Source organism: Dermacentor variabilis, chromosome 8, assembly GCF_050947875.1.
Source record: "Dermacentor variabilis isolate Ectoservices chromosome 8, ASM5094787v1, whole genome shotgun sequence".
Lineage (NCBI taxonomy): Eukaryota > Metazoa > Arthropoda > Arachnida > Ixodida > Ixodidae > Dermacentor > Dermacentor variabilis.
In genome coordinates, this window is record NC_134575.1 from 43,692,248 (window position 1) to 43,699,078 (window position 6,831).

The window sequence follows — 6,831 nt, forward strand, 5'->3', positions numbered from 1 at the left end:
AGCAGACGATTGTCGGCTTCTTCTGGAAGCCCCCCACTATGGCGCGCCTCATCATCAAATTGTGGTTTTGGCATGTAAAACCCCAGAATTCAATTATAGCGCATCAATAAAAAAAAAACACTCGGTAGCAGGAAGAAGCAGACTGGTCCAAACACCCTTGATGTCAGCTGTCCGGCAATAGCAGCCATTATTGGCAACTCCAGAATCCGTTACTTGTGCTGGCAACACTGTCCAGATAATCAAAGACTGCTATGACATCCAGGTTCACGGCGGCTCTTTTGCTTGTTTAGTGTGACCAGCTGGGTGACGCCCTCGCACGTTTCTCATTCATGGAGTTGAATTGAGGTGTTTCGTCGAAGCCGAAAGGGTCCTTGCAGACGATTACCTTATTTTGATCGGTCTCGATTTCGGTGACGAAACCACGAAAATCGTTGCACTGTGTGTGCCAGCGTCCAGCCTGCCCAGTGAGCTACATCAGATTTTTACAGCAGAGCTGTATGTGTCTACCCTCCCATACCTTTTTCAGGAGGAGGAGGAAGTAACTTTATTAAAATAGGGGAAGGGGATGTCAGGCCGGGGAGGGAGCTAGGTTGGTACCCATGGGATTGCTAACTTGTCCACCTATTCGTCCAGCCTGACTTGTTTTTCAATGTCCGTGCCTCAAAACTCCTGCACCCTCTACGAGAGACACACAAATAGAAGACAGGAAAGGCAGGGAGGTTAATCAGATGCACGTCCGGTTTGCTACCCTGCACTGGGGGAAGGGGTGTGGGGACGAAGAGAGAGAGAGAGAGCACAGTTGAAGGTTCGCACCGAGTTTACACATGGTTGCCAAGACCTGTCGACTTGAAGTATTTCAACAGCGCTTTCGTAAGTTTCTGCGCCGTCGACGCGTATGGCCATGGTCCAAGAATCTTCATTACTGAAAATGGTCTAGAGTCCAGGTGGTTTAGTGCTGTCTGGAGAGCTTCACGCTCGACGTCGTATTGAGGACAGATACATAGGATATGTAACATATTGAACAGAGAGAGGCGGGCTAGTTGGTGTTCGATATTGGAATGCATTATGTAACCGTGCAAACGACAACGGACGAAGAAAGAAACACGCTTTTATAGTGTTTCTTCATCCATTGTTTGCGTGGTTACATAATGCATTCCAACATAGGATATGTTCAATCGTTTCTGTGATTCAAGAGTTGCACATGGGCGTATCCCCCTTTCCAATGCAGAACGAGTAGGCCTTCGTAAATGCCATCCTGAGCCAGAGGCGGCACAATACTCTTGCCTCAGAGCAGGAAACGTTTAATGGCACTTGTAGCTTTAAGGATGGATCCAACCTATGAAGATTAACTTCAGGAGGTTGGGAGACCAGTGTTTGTATGTGATAGCTTTAGCCAGGATATGAAGCTTTCTTGCAGCATCGGTTCTGGATGAAGGGATTGGAACTAGTCAGGCTTCCAGATGGGCAGACCGGGTGGCTTCGTCGGCGAGGTCATTACCAGCAATGCCGGTATGTCCAGGTAGCCACTGGAATATAATTTCATGCCTTTTAGCGATAGCTTGATGGTGATCTCTTATTTCATACGTCAGCTGCTCATGAGTCCTATGATTCTCGTGAGTACTGAAGTGCTGCCTTAGACTCGCAAGAAATAACCCATTTCTGAGGTGTCTCTTGCAGGAGATATTTAACAGCAGCACGCAGAGCAGCAAGCTCTCTCGCCATTGATGTCATGTGGGCACACCCTTTATGAGGAGACAAAGCAATCGAGTAAGGCATGCGCTGACACCTAGCGTAGCAAGGGGAAAGCTAAGAAACCGTCCAACACTGCGGTAACTCTACCCAATACTACATAATGCCGCCCTCTATGAGGAGGTGCAGCAAACCAGTAAGGCAGGTTGGGACTCATGGGGTAGCTACTTTGGCCACCCATTCCGCCAGCCTTACTACTACTGCGATGTCCGTGGCTCAAAACTCCCGCAACCTCTGTGAAGAGGCACAGTAAGGCATGTGAAACTCCCGGTACGGCTTGATGTGCCTCAATATATGCTATACATTAAGTTTTTCTGAGCGTGAAAGAAGCCCGCGAATACAGACCAAGTGCCTCGAGCGGCCAGTGGGTGTTTTGCAGTGCTTTTTCCTCGGGCCCCAGGATTCGTCACGGTCTGCTGACAGTCGTGGCAGCTACCGAAGTAGTCAGCTCTAGAATTAAGAAGCGCCGGCTGGGGTCAAGCGTGACAACCTGGCTACGAGGAGCCGCTCAACTCTGTGGGTTCCGGGAATCGAAAGTGCGTATGTCAATTCAATTATTTATTCAACATCATCATGAGGATGTTGGGTGCGTCGACAAAAAGCCAGAAGAAAGGCTTGACAGAGGTTGACCCCCTCTCAAAGGCTGGTCGACTACGCCTCCAACGACTGTGGTCGGTCTGATTGGACGTAGGTTGGACAGCAGTTTTCCCTCACCTAGGGATCTAGGGAGGACAGAGTGTTTTTAAGCAGCTGTGTGCTCCAAAAGCGGTGTGCTTGGAGCTTTGTGCTCATGTGCTGTGTGCTTCGTGGTGGGAGCTTTGAGCTCCTTTTTGCATTCATGCTAGGCTGTTGAAAAGTGTCTCCTGTTTTAATGTAAACATTGTAATTAAACCATGTACTCCTAGTTCTCGATGAGAGCAAGTTCCTCCCTACAACCACGTCCCAAGCGTAGGTGAGTTGGACGACGGCATGGGCCAGCTACCACATAGTTCATGCCCGACTACAACCCTTACAACTGGATGCCAGCGATGGGTAGTTCCTTCAACTACGTCTAAACCGCACAACTGGTCGCCAGCGGTGAGGGCGTCCTCCAAACTCTAATAATAGTGCTGCAAAAGAATGCGCTGGAAGTGCCCAACAAATAGCGGGCACACGTTAGCACTTTCACGTTTGCCAGCAGCGGACGCTGATTCGCAGGCACCGCCCCCTTGCGTTCTTGTCTAGCGGGGAAGGAGTCGAGCAGGCGCGTGCCCGTTTGCCACGTCTGGTTACTTCGGCCGCCGATAGATGTCGCCACAAACGGGCGTGCTTCATTTTTCTAATCACTCGCTGGCGCTCTAATGCCGAGACCACACGTACGCTTGCGAACACGCGCCCAGCGCCTGCCACGCCTCGCGAGTAATGGCGGTTTGCATCCACAAAGATGCGCGACAGCGCGTGCTCACGTCATCCCAGCCGACCAGCACCACGGGAGCCGTCTAACCCCCCCCCCTCTTTTGTTCCCCCCCCCCTTCCTGTCTGCGAAGTGTCTTCCCACCTTCCGTGCTCCCCCCCCCCCCCCCTTCTTTACAAAAGACCCTTTAAAAGCTGCACACCGCCACCCACGAAAAACAACCCCTGAAGAAGGAGCCGAATGGGCTCCGAAACGTCGGGCTAATGAAATTCAGTTATTTGGTTGGAGTCAGTCTGAAAGTCCTGATCAATTTCCAAACCATCAGACAGGCAATTCTGTCGAAATGTTTAGCTTCAAATAAATTCAGGAAAACAGACATCCAGCTTTCATGAATTCTGCGAAAGCTTTGATAAAGTCTCACACAAGAAACTGTTCTGTCAGTTAGACATAATATTAAACATGCACGGCTTGCGAATTGCATCTCTGCTTATCTCTCAAACCGACCGCAATGTTTTTTTTTATGATCAACGTTATCACAGAGTTCCAGACGACTCTGGTGTTCCTCGAGGCTGTGTGCTAAGTTCCCTTTTGTTTACGCTGTTCATAAATTAAGCAATAAGTGGCACACCTGTAAAAAAGACATATGCCGACGACTGCAACATATACCCCGGAAGTGAAAGCTCCATACGTTTATCAAATGCTGTTGAACTAGGCCGTCTCAAGAGGTTATTTACTGGCGTGAAGATTTGCAAATGTTTACTTTTGAAGAGACATTTTATGAAAATTTTGCATTAACGTGAGCCTCTTGATTTTAGGCATTCAGGTCGTAACAGTTTTCCGTCTGAGGTTGAACACTAGAAGTACTCTGGTCTTCAGACTTCAAATGACTACACTCTAAGAACAGCTTACACCCTTTGGCTTGCCCCTTCTGCCACACAAAAATAATCGTCATCTGCCTTGATGCGTTTCCTTTCTTTACCGCTGCAAGCCCGGAACTTTCCAGTGACGAACGGCACGCGCGTTATCAGAAGGGGCACTCCCAAAGATGCGTGCGTCCACCACCCGCGCGTCAATCGCGCCTGAAATCGCGCCATGCGGTTCCGCCTTAAAGACGGCGCAACCGCAAGAAAATGGTTATTTTTTTTAATCCACGGCAGTCGCTAGTAGGTAACTAATTAACGCACACGTACACATTAAGACATCACCAATATCGCAAATATCGCTTCTGCCTACAAAAGCGAATAACAAAAGATTGGTGAGAAAAATACTCCAAGTAGCAAACCAAAAATTCGCGCTGAATAAGTTGTATACTTTTCAAGATGGTGGCCCAACAGTTAGCGCATCGCACTCCGGTGTGCTCGATGGCAGAGGTTCGGTTTCACCGTCGTTCACACATTACCCAGACCCGGTGGAGTTGTGCCTACACGTTGGTAGGCGACAAAGTCATAAATACATATGAAGCGCAAACCTGTTCGTCATTATTGTGCAGTCTTGGAACGCTTCGTTGTCTTGGCTTTCGTTGCATTAACAAAAATAGCCATGTTTGCAGCCCAACTTGAATATTGCTGGACCAAACGATGAAAACTTAAATAAGAAAGATTTAGCGAACGCTACGCGGCCAATTACCTCTCTTTCGTAGCGTCCCAAAAAGTGACCGACCCGAAATAACCATCACCGCCTGTGATGGCGACATCGAGAACCCTGCATTTCGTCACGTTGCCAACGTCAAAAAATAAATGGCCGCCGAAAGTCCATATTCAAACGTTAAACAACGGAACTTCGGCCCATTTACACGCATAACTGCAAAAGTTTGTCAGATTGGCTACGAGTTTGGGCATCGTAAAGGCAAGCGTAGCGTCACCGCGAGTCAGGTTTCTTCAATATGGAACGACTGGAGGAGCGAAAGGCACAGACAACCTGTGAACAGTGTCACCAGAGTCTTATGTTCATTGTTCACGGCTGTGCCACTATTACTAGCACTAGCCGCGCACTCTATGGTTTCTCTGGAAACAGTCTTTGGCATGTTTTGTCTGTAGCCATGCGTGTGTGTGTGCGTGTGTGCGTGCGTGCGTGCGTGCGTGTGTGCGTGCGTGTGCGCGTGCGCGTGGTGCACGATTCTTGCTTTGTTGTGAGGTTGAACAGAAAACAGAACGATGTGGCAATCAGTCATGCATTCATGAGGCAGATCTTTTGTGGCCTTACGAGCGCCACGTTTATGCAGAGTTCTTTTGACGCCCGTACGAAGCTTCTGCATTCTCCACACAGTGTTGGTGGAGGCGAGTCGCCCAGTGACAAAAGAACGTGACAACAGCGCACACAGGGGCGATGTCGTAAAAGCCGAGCGACACGTCAAAACACTGTCGACACTTTCTTCAACATAATTGTATATAATCAAGGACGACAGTGGTGCCCTCCTCCCCGACAATTTACGAATGCAGGTCGCCATCGACGAGTTTTTAAATTTCAAAGAATGAACCAACGTGTGCGCATGATGGCCTACGCGTCGTTGCTTTAATTGCCGTCGGTGCTGCATCCAATTTATAATCGTTGAATGGTGCAGACGGAAGATGTCGCGCTGCGAACCGTCGTCTGGTGCGTGATGAAAGCGTGAGATTACAGATACAAGCCCCCATTTACAATTGTAAGTTGTACGTACTCGGTCTTATTTTTCGGCGCGGAAAAATAGCGTGTACACATCTCGAGACCGTTGAATCCATGACAACGAAGCGTTCCCAGACTGCACAATAATGACGAACAGGTTTGCGTTTCATATGTATTTATGACTTTGTCGCCTACCAGCGTGTAGGCACAACTCCAGCGGGTCTGGGTAATGTGTGAACGACGGTGAAACCGAACCTCTGCCATCGAGCACAGCGGAGTACGATGCGCGAACTGTTGCGCCACCATCTTCGAAAGTAGACAACCTATTCAGCGAGAATTTTCGGTTTGATACTTGGAGTATTTTTCTCACCAATCTTTTGTTATTCACGTTTGTACGCAGAAGCGATATTTGCGATATTGGTGATGTCCCACTGCGTGCGTGCGCGTTAATTAGTTACCCAATAGCGACTGCCGAGGATTTTAAAAATAACCATTTTCTTGCGGTTGCGCCGTCTTACGGCTACAGTACGAAAATTGTTCGCGAAAACTTTTGTGTAAAGTGTTCATTGAAAGGGTACAGGGTGTGTTTACCTTATTGCGATCGTTGATTAGAGGGCGAGGGTATATCTCGGAGAGATTTCTAATTCTACAAGGTGTCAGAGAGATATTCGAAGTCATATACCTTAAGCGCTGCAGATGTCATGATGTAAACGGCTTTTGACCTTGTTTTTATGTGCTCATATTTTTTGCACAATTGCAGTGAAGGTAACAACAGTTGAAAGAAACTTTATAATTTTGTGGTTACGCCTGCCTTCGTAATTTCTACGTCCCTTTGCCCTCATGTTTGCTTGGAGTATGTCTAATACACCTATGTTTTGATGGCATGTACCTTAAAAGTTGCTCAAGATTGGGCCCATTGCCGAAGCCAGATTTTGCTTAATAAGTTCCTTTCTTTCATTCAGTCAAAGCACAATGCGCATTTTGACTTTAGCGGTTTGTTTTCTGGCGGCGGCGTTTTGGGAAGTGGCCAAGACATCTAATTTTCTCTCGCACGGAACCGCTGAAAACAGCTCCAGCAATTTAGAATA